We start from the raw sequence: 26308 nt of genomic DNA on the forward strand, positions 1-26308 counted from the left end.
TTGGAGCTCCCTGCTTCTTTCTTGGTCTTTCCAGGTCTAAGGTCTGATTTTAGCTACTTCTTAGCAATTAGATTAGGCACAGGCAATTTCCTTTAAAATTGCCTGAGCAGGTCTTCTGGTAAAGAGTAATAACCTTGTTGTGGCTCGGGGGCGTTTGGCAGGATAATTAAACTGGACTTCAGCGCTGCAAACAGGTGTGCAGTTAAACTCCACAGAGCTGTTCAGATGCTTGGTTAAGTTTCTATATACATAGGCTCTGTCATGGCCATATGTGTCTTCTATTTATGGTTTCTGCTGCAATCTATGCATTGTTCACTCTGGAAAATCATTCTTTTAAGTACACTGATTGATAAAGCACTTGTATCTGTTATACCACAAATGCACAAACATTAGATGGATTCACCTTGATTTGTGCCATGTCTTTCTTAGGTGTTTATTTAAAACTGTTTTAGTCCCTGAACATTCATGGATTTTTAAGACAGAAGAAAGAGAGGACAGTTAAAGATTTCACACAAACTGGGGATCACCTTTGTGAGGACCTTTCTAAATAAACCTGAGAACTGTACAAAACCAACGATTACTTTTTCATGCAGGGTCCATACTGATTTTGTTCTGCATGACACACCTCCTGCTAGGTCTTTGTGCAGAACAAACCACGCTAACCTCCTGCCCCTTCCCCTGACAACCTCATCGCTTTCCAACTGCCTCTGTCTGGTGCCCCTGCAGCTATTCCCATAAACACAAATGTACCTTTCAGCATAATTTCTCAAGCTTTTTCCCCTCCATTTCAGAGAGCACAGAGAAAGCAGAGTGTCCCTGTCCACACACAAGACATACCCTTACATTTCCAACCAATAGTCTGATTGCTAAAAAATACCCATGGGTAATTGGTACTGTATATGTAGTTAATCGTTTTAAAATTAAATGCCACTGGCAGTGCCAAAAGGTCATACTAGGTTTTATTATGGCTTTGAGAGACCCCCTGTTTTAGTGAAAGCTGTCTCTGAGAAGGGATATTGTTTCTTTGTGCACTGCCTGTGACAAAAGAGGAGCAGAGTGTGCAGTTTTTACAAAGGGTGCTGTAAATTTTATTATCATGTTTTGATCTAGATCATGGGGTTTCCGTGTTGATTTTAAGAAAGCAGCCCTTCAATGTAAGGAGGTGGGTGTATCTTCTCATGCACAGCAAAAGGAGCTGGTGTGCCAGCAATCTTGTAGGTGAGACAGGAACCTCATCTCCAGCTTCCTAGTCCACCATCCTCATTATTAGACAATTCTGCCTCCTAGGCAGACAGATTACTTCATATTTTCATTCATTAATGATTTATCAGACAGCTCCTCCCCTAAAGGCTCCTCTCTTCTGTTATATTCACAGCCCACACGCAACCAGCAACATGTAGCTGCCAGCTGGCACTCTGGCATTAAGAGTGCAAGCTGCTAGCCCTTTCCACATCTCCTGCTGCCCTCTCATCCCCTCCCTTCCCAGCTGCTCAGCTCACCTGCCTGCTCCTTGGTGTCTTAGATTGCACCAGAGCTATCAGATCTCCATGTGTCCTGTTCTCCCATCCCATCTCTCCAGTGTAGTTGCTTAATGTGCTTTTAGTAACTATGATTTTTTTTTTTTTTTTTTAAAGAGAGATGAGATGCCCCCACTTGTAATGCAGCAATGCTTGCGTTTTTGTTATGGAAATAGTGGTCTCTTTCAAAGCACAATGCATTTTGGTGTGAGAATGTGCTCAGTGGTGAGCACATTACATTTTAGTTCCAGGTAGAATTAGTAGGGAAGAGGGAGTGCTGGGGAGAAGATGAGTGAGCTGTGTCTATGAGCAGGAAGGTGTGGGTTGGCTTCAATTTCAGGTTTTGCTACCAGGTGCTTGGCACAACAGCTCTTTTGAAATCCGTTACAGTTGTCTGTGTGAGAGAGTGATTTTTATCACATCACTAAAGATTAACTCTATTCTTGTTCTCTGTTCTGCTCCCAGAAATCAGGCATGCTCTGAGGTCTGGGAAAGGGAGTTCAAATGAAGTCCCATGGCGAAAGGGAAAAATCCAGAATTGTTTACCACTCCAAATTGTCCACTGTAGGTGGGTTGTGACTGAGTACAATAGGGGAACAAGGGCTGTAGGACAGGAGGAAAAAAGTATAAGGTGGGAGAGAAGGAATAAATGAAACTCCCTTGAGTCATTCATACATGGATGTATAACTATTGAGTGCTTAATCTACTCTTGGCAAGTGGTGACAACTGATTTTCTCTCTTCCCTCTCCCACACTCTCTCAGTATCTTAGAATCATAGGATCATTTGGTTGGAACAGACCTTTGAGATCATCAGGTCCAACTGTACCTGTCCACTACTAAACCATATCTCTGAGCACCCCATCGAGCCATCTTTTAAACACCTCCAGGGATGGTGACTCCACCACTTCCCTAGGTAGCCCATTCCAGTGCCTGAGACCCCTTTCAAGTGAAGAAATTTTTCCTGATATCCAACCTGTACCTCCCTTGGCACAACTTGAGGCCATTTCCTCTTGTTCTGTCACTAGTTACCTGGAAGAAGACACACACCTGCCTCGCTACAGCCTCCTTTCAGGTAGTTGTAGACAGTGGTAAGGTCTCCCCTCAGCCTCCTCCAGACTAAACAAGCTCAGTTCCCTCAGCTGCTCCTCGTAAGGTTTGTTCTCCAGCCCCTTCACCAGCTTTGTTGCCCTTCTCTGGACACACTCCAGTGCCTCAATGTCCTTCTTGTAATGAGGGGCCCAAAACTGGACACAGTATTCAAGGTGCGGCCTCACCACAGCTTTTTCTTCAGAAACAGCATTTGACAGGAATAACAAATCTCATTATTTTAGCAGATTACAATGGAAATTATGGATTAAAAATGCTATGGATTCTGTGATTCTGTGACATTAATCAGTGCAGCACGTCTAAGTATGACCTGACAGAATCACAAATCACTGCAGTTAGAAACAGCCTCTGGAGATCATCTTGTCCAACCCCCCTGCTCAAAGCAGGGTCATTTTTAAGTTGGTATTTCAGAGCCATATCCAGTTAGGTTTGAGTTTCTTCGTCAATGGAGACTCCATAGCCCCTCTGGGCGATCTATTCCAATGTTCAACACTCACAGTAAAAAAGGGGTTTTTTCTTATGTTTAAATGGCATTTCCTGTGTTTTAATTTGTGCCCACTGCCTCTTGTCCTGTCACTGAGCACCACTGAGACATTTTGCTTTGTCATCTTTGCTGCATCCCATCAGGTGTTTATACACATTAATAAGATCACCCTGAGCCTTCCCTTCTCCATGCTGAACAGTCCCAGCTCTCTGAGGCTTTCCTCATAGGACAGATGCTCCAAACTTTTAACCATCTTTGTGGCTCTTTGCTGGACCCACTTGAATACGTCCATGTCTCTTCTCTACTGGGGAGCCTCAAGATTTCAGGGATCCCCAAACTGGATCTAGGACTCCAGATGTGTCTAACCAGTGCTTTGTAAAGAGCACCTCCCTCATCCTGCTGGAATTACTGTTTCTAATGCCGGCCAGGACACTGATGGCCTTCTTTGCCATAAGGGAGACTTGTTGTCTGATGTTCATGTCCACTGGGAAACCCACATTTTCTCCTGCAGAGCTGCTTTCTAGCTGGTCAGCCCTTAATGTGTACTCTGCAGTGTGGGGTTATTCCTCCCCAAGTGCAGGACTTCACATTTCCCTTTGTTGAACTTCATAAAGTTCCTGTTACCTCATTTCTCCATCCTGTCAAAGCACCAGTGAATGGCAGCAAAACCATCTGGGATATCAACTACTCCTCCCAAACCTTCTAAGAATGCACTATCTGCAATCATATAGATCATTTATTAAGAGGTTAAATAGTATTGGCCCCAGTTTTGACTTCAGGGGCACACTACTAATGCCCCATTCAGCATCAGTGCCCACATTTTCCCTAGTCATCTTTTGCTGCTGATATACCTGTGAAAAACCTTCTTGCTGCTTTTGACTCACTGAGTCAAACCTCTAGGTGGACTTTGGCTTTCCTAACACTGTCTGATCCTGCTTCCATCTCTTGTACACTTTCATTTTATAGTTTAGTCAGGAGCTCCTTGTTCATCCATGTGAGCCTCTGTGCTTGACTCCCTGCATATTGAGATGGACCATTCTGGAGCTCATAGGAGGTGATCTTTGAAAATCGACTAGCTGTCCTGGACCCCTTTTTTCTTTAGGACTGTATCCCACAGGATTCTTCTAAGCAGATTCCTGAAGAGGCCAAAGTCTGCTCTCAAGTCCAGGGTTGTGATCTGGCTTTTTGGAAGAAAGAGCATCCGCCGTCTATCTCATGGTCAGTGCAGCCCATGCTGCCCCTGACCTGCACATCCCCTGATCCTTGTTTCTATGTGTAAGGTCCGACACAGCATTTCCCATTATCACCTTTGGTCACCTGTGTCAATGCTCTCCAGGTGTCTCCTGGATTGCTTGAGCCCTGCTGATTCAGGCTGGCAACGTCAGCCTTTTCTCATGTTTAACATATCTGTGGCTGCTCTTTCTTTGTGCAAACTACTCAGATACTTTATATGATTAAACTTGTGAACTTCATCCTGAAATTATGTCCTGTGGAAAGCAGTTCGCAAAAGAAGGCTAAATGAGGCTTCCACCAAAATGAAACACGTAACCCACCTAACGCCTTGGTTTTTATTTCCTCCCCTTTTCTCACGCTTAAATGTAAAATAAGCATTATACTGTAGGAACCAGGCAAAGGCTAATTTGCCTCATTTGAATGTGAAAAGGAGCCCACATCCTTCCTGTGCCCTGCAAAGAATGCAAAAAGACTTTATAGAGAAAACAGATGTACTAATATGTATCACTTGTTGGGGGCAGGGGGAATCCAGGGTGCTGACGCTAAAGAAATGCTGAACTTGCAAGAAAACAAAGGCACTAGCATACAAAAAGTAGTGCTGGGAAGCTCCCAAATTTGGGACTGTTTTCTTTCACTTACATTTATGCTCCTGGCATTTGAAAAACTGCTCTGAAAAATATATACACAAAAGAAAACATGTAGCCTCATTCTTCACGCTCAAGAAAATCTTCACTGAAGATGGTTAAGTACCTAAATGCAAAGAAAAAGCAGAAGCTGCAGCCTAGCCTTAGGGAAATCTTCTGCATTTCAGAGTCATTATTGCCTTGCTAGAAGAGTACACTACTCGCATCATAAACAAAACAAACATAACTTTTCGAACTTTCCTTTGATTTTATTTACATTTTTAACTCCCCTACCTCTCTAACTCCTAAGTATGAAAGATTTAGTGCTCTCAGCTCAGCAAAAATACAGTATAAAGTGGGGAGGATTTTAAAGGTTTAATGTTTTTTAACAATTCTCTATCTTTTGTGCTAGAGCAGCATGGAAGATAGAGAACAAATCAACCCTCAATGTTATTTCTACAGCTATGCAATCCAGTTCAGAGTACTGTCCTTTTCCTGACCTGTTTATTCCTTCCCAAGAACTCCGGCAATGAGCAGTCAGCCCTGATCGGACAGCTTGCGAATCTGCTGGTGCTCAGAACTCCCCAAATTCACCAACCTGCCTGATGCAGATTTGGCCCCAAAGCGGTATAGGGTCTCTTGCCAGCTTTTAGCTTGCAGACAGGAGGCAGTTGCATGTGGCCATTTATATTTTATTATATACTTGTATTGTCGGTCACAGTAATAAATGGGATAAGTATAAGAAAATGCTTCAAAGTTTCCTCCTAAAAAGCTACCTCGGACTTCCTAAATTAAAAACTAGTTCTGCAAGAGCAGGGAAGTGAAGCACAGCCGTCAGTCAGGTTTCTTTGTTCAGCAGAGGTAGCTGGGCAGCTTCCATGGATGGATGCGGCACTCCATGAAGCCGTTGTGCTGCTTCCCTAAATGCAGCACAATAGCCATTTTCTTACAGTCTGCAATACTGAGATTCCAGGACTACAACAAAGACCCTTCAAAACTGATTATTCCTGCTTGACCTACTGTTTGCATCTTTGGGAAATGTTCTTAATTCACAGGAGTTTTTAAAGCTGTGGCATTGACAAAAATTACTAGCTGTGGATAAAGCGGGCTCGATAACCTTGAAAGATACATTTTAAGCCCACTTACCTAAAGCACTTACACAAATGTAGATGCAGTACAACAGCTTGAGGTGTTTGAACTGCAGTTTAGCTGCAGGCTTGTTTTGTAGGATCAGGGTAAATAAAATCTTGGCCTTGAACTAATAACTGTGTTTTGGAACAAACATCACAATGCAGCACACTGCAGAAGGAAGGAAGCAAAATAGAAATTAGATCACTTTCCTTTCCTGCATTATTTCTTGTAGTCTTCTTACGTATGGAATACACATTTCCTGTTGTAAAAATATTGTAACCGCCTGCAGTAGCCAAACAACCGATAACCTGCTGTCACTGAAAACTGGAGTCATATTAGACAAGCATGGTTAGAGGGAAATGTTCAAAGCCTGCAGATGATCGGATCTCTCATGCTCTGAAAAGATAGCGAACGTGAACTACATAATAACCGCTGTGATTGTCATAACAACTGTAGCTTTGCAGTATGGAAGAAATAATAAACTTTGACTCTTCATACAAATGGCAGTGTAAAGACACAGGTGCATTTTGCTCTCACTTTTTGTTTTGTGTCATCTATGCATTTAGACAAAATCGTGTGGATATCTTATCCTCTCTTTTTCATGTGCCTTAATCCTAGAGTGTAGGTGCTTTATTTATCTCAGTAATAATAGTTCATAATCCTATTCCACTAACTGTCTTACAGCACCATTAGGTCCCAGCTGTGCTAACTGCACTGTCACTGTACTGTGATAGCAGCAACAGAGGTGAGAATCCAATTTAATACAGAATCAGCAATCATAGAATGGTTGGAAGGGTTGGAAGGACTTTTAAAGATCATCTAGTCCAACACCCCTGCCCTGGAAAGGGACATCTTCCACTAGACCAGGTTACTCAAAGCCCCGTCCAACCTGACATTAAACATTTACAATTATGAGGCATCCACAGCTTCTTTGGGCAACCTGTTCCAATGTTTCACCACCTTCATGATAAAAGAAATTCTTTCTATGTCCAATCCAAACCCACCCTCTTTCAGTTTAAAACCATTGCCCCTTGCCCTGTCACTACAGGCCCTGGTAAAATTCTCTCTCTGTCTTTCTTGTAAGCCCCCTTTATATATTGAAAGACTTCAATAGGGTCTCCCTGGAGCCTTCTCTTCTCCAGGCTGAACAACCCCAGCTCTCTCAACCTTTCTTCATAGAAGAGGTGTTCCATCCCTCTGATAATTTCATGGCACTCTTCTAGACCTGCTCTAACAGGTCCAAGATCTTGTACTGGGGACCCCAGAACTTGATGCAGTATGCCAGATGGGATCTCGCGAGAACAGAGTAGAGGAGGAGAATCACCTCCCTCAACCTGCTGGCCACACTTCTTTCTATGAAATCCAGGACTGTCTTTCTGGGCTATGAGTGTACATTGACAGCTCATGTCCAATTTTTCATCCACCATTGTCCCCAGGTCCTTCTCTGCAGGGCTGTTCCAAATTCCTCCATCAGCCAGTCTGTACAGATACTGGTGATTGCCCTGACCCAGGAGCAGGACCTTGCACTTGGCCTTGGTGAACTTCATGAGGTTCACAGGAACTCACTCCTCAAGCCTGTCAAAGTTCCCCTGGATGGCATCCGTTCCCTCAAGTATCAGCTGCACCACTCAGCTTGGTGTTATCTGCAAACTTGCTGAGGGTGCACTCAATCCCATTAATAAAGATATTGAACATTAGCAGGCCCAATACAGACCCCTGAGGGACACCACTTTTTGCTGATCTCAATTTGGACATTGAGCCATTGATTGCAACTCTTTGGATGTCACCATCCAGCCAACTCCTTATCCATCAAATAGTCCATCCATCAAATCAATATCTCTCTGATTCAGAGACAAGGATGTTGTATGAGACCCTGTCAAAGACCTTACAGGAGTCAAGGTAGGTAGTAAACTTATTTTGGTTAAAGCCTTCTCATTCCTCATACTAGAAAAATGTTTCAACCATACTTTTGCATCTTAACAAATGCTTTAAAAATGTAACATGACAGCATGAGAAACTAAAGGAATTCCTTAGGACATTTAATTGTATATTTGATCAGCCTTTGTCCTCTGACTCTCTAGAGCAATGATTCCAAAGTTTTTTTTCTGGGTGGTTACACAAGGAGCAGGTCACCACATGCTCCAGGGACTAAAGTGTTTGATAATTCCTGATGACTGGTGATCTTAAAACCCTTATTCCCTGAACATCACAACATTTACACAGGTCCCAACATAGCTGAAAAGATCCTGCAGCCTCTGATGATCAGCCAAACTGTGGACCACACTTTGTGGCCACATTCTGAGAGCAGGTCACATAAAGGATGGTAGATGAAGGACAAAAGTCTGTTTTTCTTTTGTGTAGGGGGGGGTTGGTGTTCTAGATCAAGTAGTTCCAGTGGCTGTAGCATATGATCACTCTTCTTTCAGAGATCATGCTTATTATGCACATTCAAAATGGCAATTTTTATCTGTCTCTTCATTGTGGTCAGATAGCACATGTGGACTTTTATTGTGATATAATGACCCACACAAGTAGCTGCAGAAAAGGGAAGTGAGAATCCATTTCTTCACAAAACTTTCTCTTCTTTGAAGCACTCTAGGCACACAGAAAGGGGAAGTCTTGAGGATCTCATCTGGTTTTTCCGTTATACCATTGCAGACAATCTGTCTGCCTGGACTGATGTGGAGCTGGAGGAATGGAAGGAAAGAAAAATTGCAAGTAGCAGGGGCAGAAGCCTGTCTTAGGAAAGGAGGTAAAAGAGGAAGGATGGAATGAGCTTGAGATCTGTTTTTTTGTTCTGTTTTCATAGTATAAAGTTGAGGGATGAGCCATGTTCAACTCTGGTATTTTCCCTTATGAGTTCTGAAAAACTGTACCATTAATGTGTGTGTTTTTTAATCTTTTCCTTTTATACGTAAGTTATTTCAGGAGCAACAGCGACCAGGTAGAGAAGAAAATCTTTCACTTAATCTTTTATTCTCATGATAGTAATCGTGGCTTCCTTGACCTGGTTTTCTACCACAATTCATCTTTCCCTTGGAAAAAATATCCCCAGTTTCTATTCTTGCCAGCCCTGTGCAGAAAAATCAGTGTTGCCTCAGTGTTCTCTGACATCGAACTATGCAGCCTCAAAGTTGCTAAGCTTGGAATTAAGCTAAATCAGTGGCAGAGCAGGAAGGTTTCATCCTGTCAATCATATTGAAAGCAGATCTATATAGTCCCCTAAATTTTAGAAGAATGGGAGAAAGAGAAGAAGAGCAGTTTGTTTTAAGGTGAGGGAAGTATGCTAGTAACTCTTTTGAATGTACTGTGGCCATAAAGGACTGAATTACACTGTGTCTGGAGCTTTAGATTAATATCTTCTGTGGAACAGATGTTTCATAGAATCACAGAACGGTTCAGGTTGGAAGGGACGCTAAAGATCCTCTAGTTCCAACCCCCCTGCCATCAGCAGGGACACCTTCCACTAGACCAGGTTGCTCAAAGCCTCATCCAACCTGGCCTTAAACACTTCCAGGGATGTGGCACCCACAACTTCTCTGGGCAACCTGTTCCAGTGTCTGACCGCCCTTACAGTGAATAATTTATTCCTAATATCTAACCTAAACCTACCCTATCCCAGTTTAAAGCCATTACCCCTTGTTCTATCACCCCCTGCCCTTGTAAAAAGTCCCTCCCCAGCTTTCTTGTAGGCCCCTTCAGGTACTGGAAGACCGCTATAAGGTCTCCCTGGATCCTTCTCCAGGCTGAACAGCCCCAGCTCTATCAGCCTGTCCTCATAGGAGAGGTGCTCCAGCCTTTGGATCATCCTCGTGGCCTCCTCTGGACTCGTTCTAACAGGTCCATGTCTTTCTTGTGTTGGGAGCTCCAGAACTGGACACGTTTCATGCATGTTATGTGCAAAGAGTCAATTATATATACAAGTCATGTAAATTTAAACTATAAATGAAATGGTGTGCATACATCCAAATGATACTTTAGAAGCATTTGTGTTGGTTATTCCTTTCATAGACATCATGTATTAGTTTTACTGCTGAGAGGTGGGCATGTGTTTGGCTAGGCTTTGCATTGTGCTTTGTTTTCTTTTATGGTTTTCTTCAGTGAGGAAAGGAGACTGGGTAAAACTCTCTTCTGGTCTCTGTTGACATCAGCACATTCGATCTCCCTGCGTCCAAAGGAATTATGTCAAAGTGATTGCCTGCATTCGTTTCTTAGCGTGTTCTCCAACAGCACTGTCGCTTGAGGGTCAAACTGGAATACATTAAACTGGAATTGGGGCAGAAACTGCAGCCAGCCTCAGGTCAAGGATGCCTCTTGAGATTTGTGAAAGTGACACTTCTGGGGTTCATTGCATTAACTTCCATAGCATTTCTGCGTCTGGTCTGGGCAACTTACAAAGGCAGATGGGATGGTTAGTCTCACATTCTCCCATTTATTTTTTTCTCTGTGTGTCTGGAGTAAAAGGACAAGCCTAGCATCTGACTTATTTCTTAATATTTCAAAAAGATTTTTTTAAATCCTTATATTCAAGCTGTTTCCTTCTATGTAGTTTCTATGCATTTACATCTAGAAAGATTATCAAAGTTACTTCACCTGTAAAAATAAATTCGTGGAGTCTAACCTGTGAGACCTTTGTAATGGTACATCTTTTGACCATTAAAAAGCCTTTACAAGGCTTAAATACACCGTTGCACATGTGCTTAACAGAACATCCTAATGCTGTAGGATGTAGCTGGGGTTGTGCCAGAGGAAGACAGAGAAAAATACATCCAGGAGGACAGAAAGTATTAAGATATGCAAATATACAATTCAAACTGTACTTTAGCAGGCTCTAATTCATCTTCTGTTAGTATCTCTGAAACCTTGCTCTTGATCAGCTTTCTCAAAACTTTTGCTGTTTTTAGAGAATAAAGAGTTGCCAATCACAGTTTTGAGGCTTGAGATCTGTTGATAGGAATACTAGGTGTAGCAGAGACCATGTGGCAGCATGTGTGTGAATGTATGTGCACATATATATATATATATGTACACACACACACACACACACACACGCACCACACTTGGACAGGCCTTTTTCCTCCCTTAAATTTTTGACAAGATTTATTGCTTTAGTTCACTCTGCAGATGTTTTGTACTGCAATAGTTTACTTAAGATGGGATGTTTCTATTATGTTTGGAACATAACACTGAGATTTTACTATCCTATGTATGCTGTGTGCAGGCATCGCTTACTGGAAGTGACTGAAAGTTTGAAAAACACATTTTTTTCCCACCTGTTGAACAGAAAAATATCTGTAGAGTCTTCAATTAAATATAATTCAATTTTTATATGATATAATACCTTCTAAATCTCTGGAGTGTCATATGCAAACCAACACTGAGCTCAAGTAATTGAGATTATTTTATCTGTTTTATTTGCAGAATTTACATTGCAGCATTCGGTCATAAGTGGGTTCATTCCAGCAGCTTAAAATAAGCTGATGCCAGCGACTGGCACAAATCAAACACTCCCCAGCCTTCCCCACTCCTGCACATTGACGGGATTAATGCTTTCTGGCCAAAGGCCCAGGTTAAAACAGACAGCATGGACAAAAGCTTGCACTGAGTCCTTAAAAACCACCAAACATTTAAATATTAGCAGACCCTGGGATGAAGCAAATTCTGTAGCCAAGGCCCCTCACTAAGCACATGGTCCTTAGGAGCCCACCTTCCAGACCCCAGCCTCAGGACGCAGAGCCAAAAGCTTCCTTGGCAGCACCCACTTCCCTCAGCAGGATGAAGGAGAAGACGTGTGGATGGGATGTTCTGAGTGAGCTGGGAGGTGCCTGTGGGATTGGTGCTCACATCCACTCACCTCACCTAAAGACACTAACCTACTTTCCTGAAGAAACTAGCTAGTTCGTCCTGAAAGAGTGAATTTGGGAGAGGAATTATCTGTGAGGTGTGGAGGACTCCTTCTTCCCTCAGCCTAATTCTCTGAGGTCACCTTCTGTGGCTGGGGGATCCTAGGATGGGATCCCAGGCAGATCCCTGGGGCAAGATCCCAGTAGCAGGCAGCAGATGAAGCGACTTGCTGAAGCAAGAAGTCACAGTTACTTTCTCAGTGAAAAAGCTGTAATAACCCCATCTGTTTCCTAAAAGTTGTTTCCGTGGCATCTCAGTGTGAGGAGCTTTTTACTGTGAGGTTTTTTATGAACCCAGGCACCAGGAGTTCAGAGACAGCTGCCTGCAGATCCTACAGAAGGTGGACAGTTGGGTGTCGTCCGTACTTAGATAGCACCTCAACCCAAATCAGCCCCAAAGGGTTGGGGTTTCCCCCGGAGGTGTTTTGTAGGCCATGAGCAGGAAGGCTGCCGAGTTTGCTACCCTGAGAGCGGAGCGAGCATTTCTTAATGGGAACACAAAGCACTGTCTGATGCAGCGACCACTCACCTGACCTCCAGTTTATGCAGGCAGTAGATCTTACCTGAAGGATCTCTTCATGCCTAATAACCCAAGCTGCATGGGTGTGCGTCCTTTTTAAATCAAGTATGGTTATTTTCAGAGCTTTGCAGAGATGGACAATACATCACAACCTGTGGTACGAAGGATTAATTACTGGTTAATTGCCCATAACAGATCATTGCTGAAAAAGCAAAACAAAATTGCCTGTTCACAGTCTGAATTGGATTAGTTTCCAGTTCCAAATGAGTTTTCCACTGTTGCTACATTAGAACCCACTGTTATCAACTTTATTCCTCATATGAATATTCCTGTACTGTGAACAAAATAACAAAATTCCCTTTGAGCTTTTTGTGTATAACAAAGCCTTCTGCTACCCAGTGTTTTCCGTTCTTCAATCTCTCTCCCTAAACACGCTTACAGTTTTTCCAACACTTTATTTGAAAAATGGTGCAGCAGAACTTGATACATTATTCACAGAGCAGAGGAATGAGAGCCAAATACAGCGTCACTGTAACCTACCTACTCATCTTTTGATTTTCATTTCTTTGTACAGCTGAGGCTCGCATTAGCCGTTTTGGCCACAGGCTTGCGTGGGGAATTCATGTTGAGCTGATTGCCTCCCAGGACCCCTGGTCTCATATTCAGTCTCTGCTTTGGAGGATAGAGTCCTCTCTCTCCCTCTCATCCTGTAAGTATGGCCTGTATTCTTTAGTCTAGTAAGGGGATTCTGCACCTGGCCATATTGACACCTAAACTGGTTTCTCCCATATTTCTACAGACCCCAATTGCTCTGTGTCAGGCCTGTCCTTTCATGGCTTGTTTTTTGCTGTCCCCAGTCTCGTATCTAACCATAATGACTTAACTTTAATCCAGGTCACTGAGAAGGTTATTAAATAGTAAAGGGATGATCACCAATACCTGTGGGAACCTAAAAAGAACCCATTCGTTTGCTAATAAGTAGTTTCCCATTTACAGTTACACTTCGGCTTCCTTCATTTATCAACTTTTAAATACATTTAATATGATTGTGGACTCAGAAGTTATTTCAGTACAAATATTTTGAGGTTTTTGCCTGACCTTATATGGTACTCCCCATCTATGGAGTCCTGCTTTCCATGTACAGATGGAGCACACTCCATACAGGCTTCAAAGCATTCAATTTCTTCAGGATGATGTTCTACAGAACAAGTCACTTGACTTAGACTTGTAATACTGTCAACAAAGCTGCCGTCATCAAGTGAACTTGTAATTTTTGCAAGAAATTACATCAGATTAGTTTGACAGGATCTGTTTTCCTTAAAGCCAAGTTGATTCCCTTCTTTATACCGTTATTAAACAGTGGCCCAACATGCAGCCCTTCCTCCTACCCATGGTCCTTCCCCAGGGGCTCAGAACCACTTTAGATGCAGTAGTAGCAGCTCCAAGGCTAGGTCTCTAAAACCTTCTGAGCCAGATTTCTTTTAGCAAATAATCTGAAACACCTAGATTTGTGTATCTGCTGCTTAACATCCCCTCTCATCCCTGACCTTTTATCTGTGTGCTAATCAGAAATATTTATTGAATAACTTCTACTGCTGTTGTATTGTTATGAATGATTCTACCACTTTTATTGTTGAGGATTCTTCTTTCATAGTCTGCTTAGAAAATAAAAAATAACTTATCTGATTCTATCTGTCTTAATTTTTTTCCTGATATCTTCTTGCTTCCTCTATATAACCTTTATTTTAGCTATTTTTACTCAATATTATCTTTTCCCCTTTCCCCCTTCATGTGTTGGTTTTGTATATAACACTTCATATGTTTTTTCACTTCCCTGGTAAACCCAGCTGTTGGGTTTTTTCGTTGTGTGTTATTTTTATCTAGCCCAGTCTTCTTTTCATGGCTGTAACATTGTAGGAAATACCTTAAACCATTCACAGATGTCTGCAACTTTCCATACGTTCTGTCTTCAGCCTGATTTAACTCCTGTTTGCTATAGCTTTGTGAAATTGCCTCCCAGAAAGCATGCACTGTGATTTCAATTTATGTATCTATGAAGAGCATATGTTCATATTTTGCATAAAATTTTACTAGTCTAGATTTGATTGCAGACAATGTTAGTTATTTGCACAGAAAGTGTTGGTCCTTTGCAGTCTAAACCGGTAACTCTCTGGTTTGTGATCGTTTCCTTCCTATGGAGGTCTAAAGCAGGGGTTGTCTGGCTCCTCTGCTAAACCATGTATGAGTCATGGGCAGCAGTAGCTACAACGTAGGACCAGTGGTAAGTTGTGGGCACTGCAGCTCCTGCCTGTGGCTGTCCCTGGCTGGACAGGGAGCAAGTCAACAGGTCCTGCTGCATATGACGTGGCAGGGTGACCACTGTAGGGTTTAGGTGTATGTGGTGGAGTTTAGCTACATCCCACAAGGTCTTCACGTTGTTGTCATGATGCTGTGAACTGCTTCTGAATTCTCCATTCCCTTTGATGGTGCAAGGAGAGTATTGTATGATATTGTATTATGTATATTGTATATGACTCATTTAGCTAATTGACAAGAGCTTTAGGTCGCAGGCTTTGGAAGGCTCATCTTCCCTTTACGTTGGAAGTTAGTAACTTGTCATTCATAGCCTTTTGGAAAGTACAGTCATGTTCTAGTGAGACATGAAACATGAACAGCATAAGTTGTTCATATTGAATGGCCCTGAGGCCATTCAATATAAAAGGGGTTGTTTTTATAGTTGTTGTATATAGGTATTGAAGAAACCAGTCATCTTGTGCTCTGCAGTGATTCCAATGGTCTGCAACAGATACCAACTAATACCCCATCTCGGATGTATCTTGATTGATACATATGCATGATTACTTACTTCCAAGTTGTCAGTAGCTCAGACAGACGTCATTTGTGACATACAGGGCCTGTTAACTCCCCTCTTCCATTTGGACTTCTTGAATTTGCTACAAGTAGGGTTTTTTTAATATTCTAATAATCTAAATCTAGCTACTACTTTTCTGAAGTATTATTTTGCATTGCTATTCTGCAGGCAGAGAGTTTATCCATTATTTCAGATGCTTGTAATTAACATAGAATTACAACTGAAAAGGGTCATCTCACAACCTCTGCTTTGGTTATTGTTGTTCTTGATATCATAGTTTTGTACTGGACATGCTTTTGGTTGCTTACTTAATCAGACTCACCTAGCCAGCCTGGCTGACAGAGCAGGCATTCGTTCCCTATCAAGAGGTCACTTTCTCTTAACAACACAATCCACAAATCTGACGTCTGTCCCCTACACTGTTCACCTGGTTGTTAACTTCGGCAGTCTTCAGTTGCTGTTTTGTCTTTCTGTGCTAGGGAACAGGGAGGAAGTCCAGACAGGATCTCCAGGTCTCCTGAATTGTCGACAGTTGTGTAGTCCACAAGGGGTATCACAAAACAGTCACCTCCTGTGAAACCGTGGCTGTCTGTCCCAGATTACCATCCAGTCCTGCACTTCCCTTTGTGTCTTAAATACAAAGAAACAGAGAAACCTCTGTTCTCTGCCTCTCCCTCACGCACTGCTCTTTTCATTCTCCTGATGAGGATGGATGGAGCCATCCTCAGGGGAGCTTTGGGCCAGTGCTTTTCTGCTGCTTATTCTCAGAGAACCAGTCAAAGCCGGGAGGGTGTGCAGGCAGTGCGAGGGCAGTTCAAGCACCACCGGCAAAGTGTTGCTGCAGTGTCCAGTGGATGTGCATTTGCTTGGTCATACATGTGCTATGGGCTTGTGGACCACCTGATGATTTATAGGCCTCAGCGCTCCCTGGATCACTGTTGTAGATAGTCCTATGTGCTGGGCTGAGCAAATGTCCACCTGGGCAAACATCCACATTTTGTTCTGTGCGACTAACAGGATCTTCAGGTGTGTTTTTACAGCTCTGCAAATGTATCTTCATTCACAGGCCTGATTGAAAGGACAGTTTCTTCTCCTAAGCATATGAACCTTGAGAAAGAATAAAAGAGGATGTGAAAGAAATAAAGAAATCACACATCCTCTGGCTTGAGGGGAGGGGCTATTAAAAAGTGTTTGCATCTGCTGTTTTTGTCACTCATTGAGTAACAGAAAACTGAACTGAGGCTCACCTATCCTCCTGACCAGAGACAGTGCCACGCCTGGCAGATACTTGTCTAGCCTTCACATTGCCTTAGGCAGCCTGTTCCAGGTTATTTTGCTGTCCTTGCCAATAGAAAGGATTTTCTTCCATGACACCTAACTTAAATATCCACATTTAGTCCATTATTTCAATATGATTTTCTGCTTAGGCCATGAAGGATTAAAGTAGGACCTCCTATAGCTGCACTGAGGAGATTAAGCTAAAGGAGCAGGTTCTGGACCTGTAGCTTAGAGTCACCACACATGAGCATCCCTTGCAGATCATTCCCTGAGCAGTATCTGTAATGACCTTGGGTTTATGATGAAATCAAATTCTTTCTTCTACTTGCCCTCAGATGTGGACATAAAGCTTAAAAAGAGATCATATGCTTAGTGATACTTAGGTATTTTGATCAATGTGGAAGGGCCCTCTAGCTGTTTGCTGACTTCCTTTGGAAAATGTTCATTAACCCAGCAGAATCTATTTTTCATGGCCCTTAGCTGGCATCTGATCCCTTTTTAAGCTCCATCCTCTCTGGCTAGGAGAAGGCATCTTCCCTCATTGTTTTCCTCACCATCACCCCTTTTTTAAACTCCAACTCCCATCTTTTGAAGCACATGTGGTGTTCTCCCTTATTTCTTGTTTCGTTCTCCTCTGGGTTGTGATGTTCTCCTTCAAGCAGTGCAACCACCTAAAAGATAGGGCAGGCTGTGGGATTAATCCCTGAAAATGGAAACTCGTCAGTCCTACAACCATATACATGGATGCAAGACATTCTTGGTGGCACAGATGCAGCCTGCCATGGCACAGGATTGTAGAATATGGGGAACTGCAGTTGGTAGGGTACTTGGCAAAACTGAAGTGAGAATCGCTGGTCTTAGTGTCCTTTTGGTTGGACAGCAGAGGACATTGATGCATAGCATCAATACAGCCACCCTTCTGTAAAAGGCGATGCAAGTTAGGACCTGTCTCCTTCCGTGTCCCACTGTCCAGCGTGTTTTTCACTACTGTCTCAGCCTCCCAGTCTCTTGTTTTCCAGATTTCAAAATCTCTGCTGAAAATAGTGGTAATGTGTAATCCTGACAAATTCATCTCCAGGCAGTATTTCAGTTCTTGCCTGTTTGGTTAACATGGCTTAACCTGTGTGCCTCTAAAGTTATTTTCTGGACCAAGAACATCACTTACTCATTACTCACTGTGGTGTTTTGACCCTGACCAACAGCTAAGCCCCCTGCTCAGTTCCTCACTCACTGTCCCCCAGCATGATGGGTGAGAGAATTGGAAGGGCAAAAGCAAGAGAACTCGTGGGTTGAGATAAAAAAGTTTAATAAGCAAAGTAAATAAAAAGAAAACAAGTGATGCAAAGGCACTCACTCACCACCTCCCACCAGCAGACATGTTCAGCCAGTGTCTGAGCAATGGCTATTTTCAAAGAACTCAGATTTTATTGCTAAGCATAACATCATATGGTATGGAATATCCCTTTTGCCAGTTGGGGCCAGCTGTCCTGGCTGTGTCCCCTCCCACTACTCACTGTGGGGGCAGATTGAGAAACAGAGCTCTTCACGGTGTGCAAGCACTGCTCAGCAATAGCTAAAACATGGGTGTGTTACCAGCACTGCTTTAGTCACAGATCTAAAGCACAGCGGGTTTTGGGCTGCTATGAAGAACCTTAACCCCATCCAGACCTAGTACTGTTACCTAAGCAATCATACACTGAAACCACAGTGGCCACAGCTGGGTTTGAGAAAACAGGTCTCACTAGTAGCACTTTTTTTGTGTGTGTATAAGTGTAGGCAGAGTTTTTGTGTCTTCCCGTCACTGATGTAGTCAGTACCTTCATCACTCTGTTTGCTCACTGGCCTTTGTCACCATGTGGTTGCCACCTTGTCTGGGGCCTTTATCTGTAAGCATCTTTGCTGTTGTAGCTGAAGCCAGCTGCAGTGATGGTGAGAAAACAGGGCTTCTTTGTGAGCTGGCCACAGGCAAATTTTTGCTTCTGTCTAGGAAGGAAGGTATTTTTTTCCCCAATGTAACTGGACAAATAAGGAATTTAAATAACACTTCTGAAATATTAGTAGTAGCAGCCTAGGTGAAGCAACAGCCCCTTCATGAGGGAACAGTGTCTGGAATGATCTCAAAGGAAATAATCTCCTGATTTGAGGCTCAGCTTGCTCCCATTTCCTTGCTGTCACATCCTCCAAGTTCTTCAGTCACAAAACAGAAATCAGACAAGGCGGAGAAGAGGTTAGTTTCCTTTGTGCATAGGCAAAGGAGGGTGGGGAGGGAGCAATGGGGCTTTTTCAGAGAAAATCTTTCTCTATGCCTCTTACATATTCCAAAGAAGCAAACAGGCAGAACTTCTATACTGCTCCTTTTTGCTTTCCCTTTCCTTCCCTGCCCATCCCGATTCACATTTTGCATTCTGCTCTGTGCCGCTCCCATACTGCAGATCAGATGAGCACCCATTAATTCCATGTATGTTCTAAAAATAAGGATGGAAAGGAAAAAAAATCAGAACAGTGTGAATCAACCTGCAATCATCTTTCTGTTCTCTTAACGGGGGAAAAGAAAGAGGAAATCAGTGGGGGACACTGTTTCGCTTCTTCTCTTTCCAAGATAAAATTATTCTGGCATTTGCAGCAGTTGTTCTCTTGATGCAGGTTTTCTAATTTATATACTGAAAAGGCACTCTAAAATTTAGGCACATTAGCTCAAAATGCTTGTGCTGACCATCCACCCATTTCTCTTTGCTAGTGAATAGAGCTACCACAAGCGGCCTGATGAAGGAGGAACGTAGCTTGAAATTGAATTTACATGGTGTTCTCGTGTGTTACTCAGAACCAAGGATAGACCCATCCTTTGGAGGATTTAACTGTAGAGTAAGCAGTGTGTTTACTGTGCGTAGCTGCTGCCTTTAGCTGTTAATTTCAAAGCTCCTTTAAGTCATTTTAAGGGAAAAAAAGAAGAAAGAAAAAAAAATCCTAGGTGAAGATTTGAGTCTGACTTGCTCTTCGATGTGTGAATGTAAAACCTGCAGGCCTTCTTTCTCAAGTCAGGTATGAATAAACTTATTTCTTTTAGATTACAAATGAAGTTTGGATGTTGGTGGAAAAAGAAAATCTCTCCTCAGAACCGATCTTCCTGCTCTGCATTTTTCTAGGGCACATTTTTTTTAAAGTAATAAAAGCCTGAGACATAACTCAATTACTGTTACTTTAAGTAAGCAATGTGAGACTCTACTTTAATCACTTCTTATGTTTTGTTCTGGTTTGATTTTCATTAAAGGGGTCTATCGCAGAGAGTAGAAAAGAATTTGCTGGTTTTTGAAAAAGATGAGACCATAACATTCACAGACTGGTCTGGCAAAGAAGCTGTAGAAAACAGAAAGTGTGGTAACATGTTTTTTTGTGGGCAGTTTGGAGGGTTTGTCTCCTCTTCTTTCTTGCATTGTGGAGCTTTTAATTACAGCTGCTCCAACAGCCACACTGTGCTAATGCATCTTCTCCTGGCTTTGCCAGTGACCCACTCACCAGCCAGCTACTGGCCAGTCCCACCACCACAACTGTCCCTCAAACAAGCACCACATATGGACATGGTTATTGTCCCTCCTGCCCATCTGGACCACTGACTTCCTTTTTTCTCTCTAGCTCGTAATAAATATATTGTATAGATATATAGATAATGAATAGATTGTCTAGATTGTAGCAAATCTCTTGCCAGAGAGTGACCATACCCCACCGGGAGGACTATGGGTCTGTTTGTCAAGACATTAATCACTCTTTCTTCCTGGCATTCAGGGGCCACCCACCCTGCCCCATGGACAACTATGCTCACAGCCTCTGGCAGAAACCAAGGGTCTGGTTGTAGTTCAATGAAATCCTTCAGCATGCACCTTCCCTTCACCGGTCCTGGCCTCTGAGGCTGGCTGAAATTAAATGAGCCAGAAGAAGCCCAAATCTTGATTTTTCATAACTGACTCTTAGTTCAGGTCCCAAAGAGGAAAAAGAGGGAAGGCAAGCACAGTGCTATACCTTGCAGCTGTGTTACGACTTAAACATTGTTGGTAGTGTCAGGAAGCTGTCGTTTCCAGGACTGCATCCCCAGTCACTGAGTAAATGGGGAGGAACAGCAGGGCAGAATATGGCAGTTCAAAGCTCCTTGCAGGCTCTGCTCTTCTCTTGGCAGCAGGAGCTGCTCATTTTCCTGAATCCCTTCCGACACCATTGCAGAAGACTTCCAAAGCAATTTTATTCCGATGAGAAACAATAGTAAGAGCACTCCAGCACTGTCAAAGGCATTTGTTTTGAGCCAGAGCAGTATAGCAGCAGGAGTTCATGTAAGACTGCTCTTCCTGCTCCTCCAGCCACGGATGCCCATTGACATTGGGCACTGGCCTGACTTTCAACAGCTGCAGACAAACAAGCAATTAAACTGCTGAGATTTTTCTTCTCAGCCCACTAAAGCAGAGTCCAGGGGTGAAGTACTAAAGGACTCTTCAAAAATCAAATGAATGCAGCCCAGGCATTTCTCAGTGCTCTTTTACTCAAGAAAACGGTGTTTCAATGCAGTCATTGATCCTGATACATCTTGATCCTTGACTTGAAGTTTTGCCCTAGTGTTTCTGGCCTTTCATTCAGGAATACCACATTTGTGAGATTTTTTGCATAACTTTAGTAGTCACAGGACATCCAGTGGTAGTACTGCGTCTTCTCTGGTTTACGTTTTTTAATGCGATATGACAGGTGTGGTGCACATGTAGCTCTGCAGGCGTTCTACACAAATCCCCAGTCTCCAGCCTCTTTTAAGCATGAACCAGATCTATCACAATGCAGTAAAATTCTATTCTTTCTAGATCAGGCCATTAGTATAAAAATTATATGTCTAGTATAAAAATGTATGTGTGTGTGTGTGTATATATATATATATATCTCAACCTGCCAGCCACAAGACTGAGAAATAACAAATTACACCTAACAGTTCTAATTATTTTGAAGCCTTTTTTGTATCTTTCTGACCTGCTTTATGTTTCTTAAAAAATTTGAAGGCAGTCCTCTAAAAGGTCCCAGAGTTAATGGACATAGGCAAAAATAATGCAACAAGTGTTGCTGTTTAATTCCATCTGTTTAATTTGGGTTGGCTTGAAACTGTCACAGAATGAATTCTGGAAATCCAAAATGCAGTATAGATGTAAGTAAAAGAGTGGTCAGCAAGCAGACAGCATGAGAATTACTGACCTACATAGTGCCTGTTTGTTGCCCAACTTGGAATGCCTCCTAATGACTTGTAATAGTCAAAGTGGGTGAGCAAGACTTTTCTGAAAATTTGGGGTTTTAATATATCTCAGGCTTGTGTTTCGAAATATGTACTCCATCGGTTTCTCTCTAGGGAGCTAGTAATGGTGGCATGGAAAGTAAGACATTTCAAATTCAGGGTAAATTTCTGTGTTGATTATTCCCCCTGTCCAGCCTGCAGGAGGCATTCCACAGAGAACTAAAGTCTGTTTTAAGAATTTTTGAAGTTATTATTCTTGGAAAGCCTTTTCTGTCCTTCTTGCATCTTCACAGTAACTCAGAATGTGGCATTTTGAATATTAAATCCTATTGTAGCTCATGAAATTTGGCTTATTTGATGTCATAGACTGATAATTCAGTGGTGCTTTCAGCAAAACATAAAACACTGAGAAGATATCCCTTAGAGAATGTATTTTTCACAGCCATGCTGGATGCAACCCTTGGTTTGATTAACAAGCATGTTCACCACAGAGACTGAATAAAAGCCAAGGATTTTGTTCTTCTGATTCCCTTTTAACAAAAGTGTTTCTTAACTCAGCTTTCCGCTGGTGCTTTCCAGACAAGATTTGTAAGATTTGGTCCGAAAAAGACAGTTGATAGTTGCCAGTCATCCAGCCTTTTCCTTTCATGTCTTTCACTGAAGGAAGTTGTCCTAAAAATATACCATCAAATTTCATTCTAAAGAAAACCATGGAGAGGAAGGAGAATGTAGCCTGCTGGGTCTGAACCTGCTCCCTGTCTCTTCAGCTGGTTGGAGGCCTCTCCTGTGGTCGTCTCGTTTCCTAGGCAAGGGGTTGGAGGACAGAAGCCATGTCATGGATAGGAGGGTGCAGAATAGATTGGTGTGTCCCTATATCTCCCTGTACCCCTCCCTCAAACTTTTTAAGGATCCACTTCCTTCTACAACACTGAAAAAAGCAGGTTTTGAAGAGATGCTGTAATTCAGAGTTTCAGCTGCAAGTTGCAAAATCTTATGGAAAAATTTCTGATGTGCTAAAGGAGTGAATTTACACCAGTCTTCCTCCCATCCGTCTTTTCCTGATGGTTTACAACTGCAGAAGCTAGACTAAGCAAAGTCTTATCAATACTTTTTGCTTTTCAAATGTCACATGTTGGAGTTTTTACTTTTAAAATAAAAGTATGAAAAAATGACTTTTCCTGGTACTCCTGGACTTTCCTAGGCTTCAATTAGCTAACAGAGGACTGCTTTTGTTTCTGTTAACGGAGTGGATGTCTGGCTTTGGCAAGGGCTTCAGTCTCAACTTCCATTTTGTATTTAGAACAAACAATCCGCTAGAAAAACTGAAGGAGGGTGATTTATGATAGTAATAATAGTGTTAATAACATCTCCTTAGCCTTCATCTGGTTCCTAACTGAAAGTAATTAAGGTGCTATGATTATATAAATAATTAAGAATGATATAATTAATTTTATATCATTGTTGAATAATGTTTCCACTCTGTGGGAGGAAACTACTATTCTGGTTAGGCTGATGTTGGATTGCTTGCAATGAAAATGTTGGAATCCAAGAAATATAACAAGGGCAAGAAAGGAGACAAATAACATAATGGTTATTTTCATTTGTCTCTAAAGAAGTCTCAAAAACCATGTAAATATTTTATGTTTTCATAAAAACACATGTTTTATATTGCCCATAAAAACATAACTTTAAAACAAATAAGTTCAACTTGCTTGCATTAGAAAAGTTCATTTTAATTAGGCTAGTTACATACCTTGTAACAATACCAGTGTCAAATCATGACAGTGTTGCATGAACCATAACTCACACATCTGAGAAATGTTGCCTTTCCTAATGGAAATGGAATAAAATCTGGTTCCTTTACTGTAAGTTGAGCAGCATGTTGGATGAACAATGTTGTGTGCTCGTCTCTAGAGAATTTAGTGTAAAACAGCTCCAGATTTTGTTTGGTGATCTCAGAGCTGGCTGAATAACTCCGGCCTTCCACAGCTCCAAATGCTGACATGCAGGGAGATGAGACTTTCAGATATTAAAAGCCTGCTCTGTGATACTGAAGGAGATTAGTTTTTGGAATCCATTCATTGACACAAAGACTGATGCTGAATGGAGGTTATATTTACTGTCTATGAAACCCCTGAGTTAGCTGAAATCACTCTAAGCGTGTACACGCACACATGTATTCTCTCACATTTAGCCAACTCCCCATGATGCTGGTTTCTTTGAGCCAGGAACAGACAACTTTCAGGGACTTGGCTTGAAAAGATGCATGCATGCAACACCCTCTGTCACATTGTACAAGAGGCTACAAGCAAGCAGTCTTTATATTTGGATTGTCTAGACTGTGACAAAGTGGGAAAGGGCAAGTGAAAGAAAAAGCCCTTTTTGTCAGTCATTCACTTTGCATCAAATTATCCTCTGCACTGCCACTGCCAGCAAAAAGATAAAGGGAGCAAAAACCAAACAAAAATCAAGAAACTGACAATTCTCTGGTTTTCTATCCATATCATTCTTAGTAAAAATAAAACCCCAAACCACTGTTTTTCTGAAAATCCCAGGACATATGTATGCCATCTCCTGGTTTTGGGGTGGGTTTTTTTTTAAGAATTAGTATTTTGAACAATTTTATTTTTGTGGCTGATTTGTAGTTTTAACTTTTTCCTCATCAGTTTTCCTCCTGGTCATGTGTAAATGAAGTGTGTAGTGCTGTCTTGTCAGTACTTGTAACTTGGTATGGAAATCTTCACAGATTTCAGTGGAGGTTTTTTGGTTTTTTCCCGGCTCAGCTGAGAGTTTGTGAATAAGCAATAAGAAAACCCCTTTCCCCGCCACCGTTCTCCCAGATTTCATTATTTCCATCTCTTTTGTTCTTTCATTCTTTCATTTTCTTTTCTGCTTTTTCCTACAAAAATACTTGGGAAAAAATAAGCAGAGAAACAGAGCTGGGAAGGGAAAGGGAGGAGGCGATAGTTTCACAAGGAGGTAAGGTTGCAGGCCAGCAAAAAGGCTGCTGAGATTCTTCTTTAAATAGCAAAGCCTGCATATCACTTAACTGTTTTGAAGTGAGTAAATGTATGTTCCAGCACTTACACCTTTTTTTAACCATTCTACTGTAATGGCTCACTCCTCCCTGTACGGAGGGTCGGTGTCTCTCTCTGCCCATTCCCCCTAGCTGGGATTTCCCTCGCAGCATCACCGCAAACAGTCTTTGCTCGCTGCCCGTATTTTCCTCTCTGCACACTGAAGGCAGGCTTTCACAGAGCCATAGCAGGGTCCAAGCAGCAAGTCCCAGACTCGTCCCTCTGCCCATCCTGATAGCAGTGAGATAAGCCATCACCCCACAGGGCCCTCACCCTCCCTGTGGTCCTCCTTCACTCCCTGGTATTGCCCATGGGGCTCCTTGGCTCTGAGAGGAGCTGGGAAGACCTCACCCCTGAGGAACATCTCCAAACAGAGGGGCTCTATAGCCAGACATTGGAAACAGGTAAAAGCTGTGTGACCCATAACTCACACATTTGAGAAATGCTGCCTTTCCTAATGGAAATGAAATAAAATCTTGGTCTGCTGTTGAAATAGGTAAAAGCAGCAGAGAGATCTGCACAAGCAGTATTTCACAGCTGATGCAAAGCTGGCCAGGGCACCTCTGCACCCACGCAGTCCTTGTGGGCTGGAGTCACTGCTGATCCAGGGACTGGACAACCTTGAGCCCCAGCACAATACCCTGCACCTCCAGCACCAACCCAGCTACCAGGGCGAGCAGAGGCTGGAGGTTGGTGTGGCTGCAGCAGCAGCAGCGTGTTCTGCAGCCTCCAGGCTGCTGGCTGCTGCAAACCTGTTCCCGCAGCCTGTTGACAGTTTAGCTTCTTGAGGGATCCCAGCTCATGCCACCCATTGCAGCAAGTGCAGGGGCAGGACTCCTTATTTCTGCTCATCTCTTTCCATTTGTGTGAAGACACAAGTTTTAGTGAGGGACCTCTGCTGAGTGTTTGTGGTGTCTTGAAGGAAATAGAGAAATGCAAAAAGGGCACCTTTAGGTTAAGCTGAGAGTAAGAGACAGTAGACCTGTGCTAACTGCAGGCAATATGGCTCAGGGAAATACCTTAAAATGGTGGTTGTTTTTCTGAACAGGCTTGTAGAATAACTGGAAGTATCTTCCAATTGTAGAAAACACCCTTCAACAGAAGGTGGTTTTTTAATTAGGCAAGTTAGATTTAAGAAGCAAGTATCCAGACTGTGGACTGTCACAGACAAGCAGGGAGCTGCTGCATAATTTTTCAAGCATTAGCAGTGGAAGAATATGCTTTTTCTGAATCCCATGAGTTTGTCAAAACCAATTTCCTGTGTTGATGTTAGGGTAAGGCATACAAAATAGCCAGCCTGGCAGCTTCA

At 42.5% G+C, this 26308-nt stretch overlaps 1 protein-coding gene across 1 annotated transcript in view; it reads left to right on the forward strand.

Moving 5' to 3' along the window:
• The window catches only part of LOC104529146 (tyrosine-protein kinase Fyn), a 79107-nt gene that overhangs the window by 11589 nt on the left and 41210 nt on the right, over positions 1–26308 (forward strand). Inside the window, exon 2 of the mRNA XM_010173358.2 lies at positions 13093–13227. The gene's annotated coding sequence lies outside the window, so the exon portion shown is untranslated. The remainder of the gene's footprint in view (positions 1–13092; positions 13228–26308) is intronic.

Source organism: Antrostomus carolinensis, unplaced genomic scaffold (assembly GCF_000700745.2).
Source record: "Antrostomus carolinensis isolate BGI_N321 unplaced genomic scaffold, ASM70074v2 scaffold2308, whole genome shotgun sequence".
Lineage (NCBI taxonomy): Eukaryota > Metazoa > Chordata > Aves > Caprimulgiformes > Caprimulgidae > Antrostomus > Antrostomus carolinensis.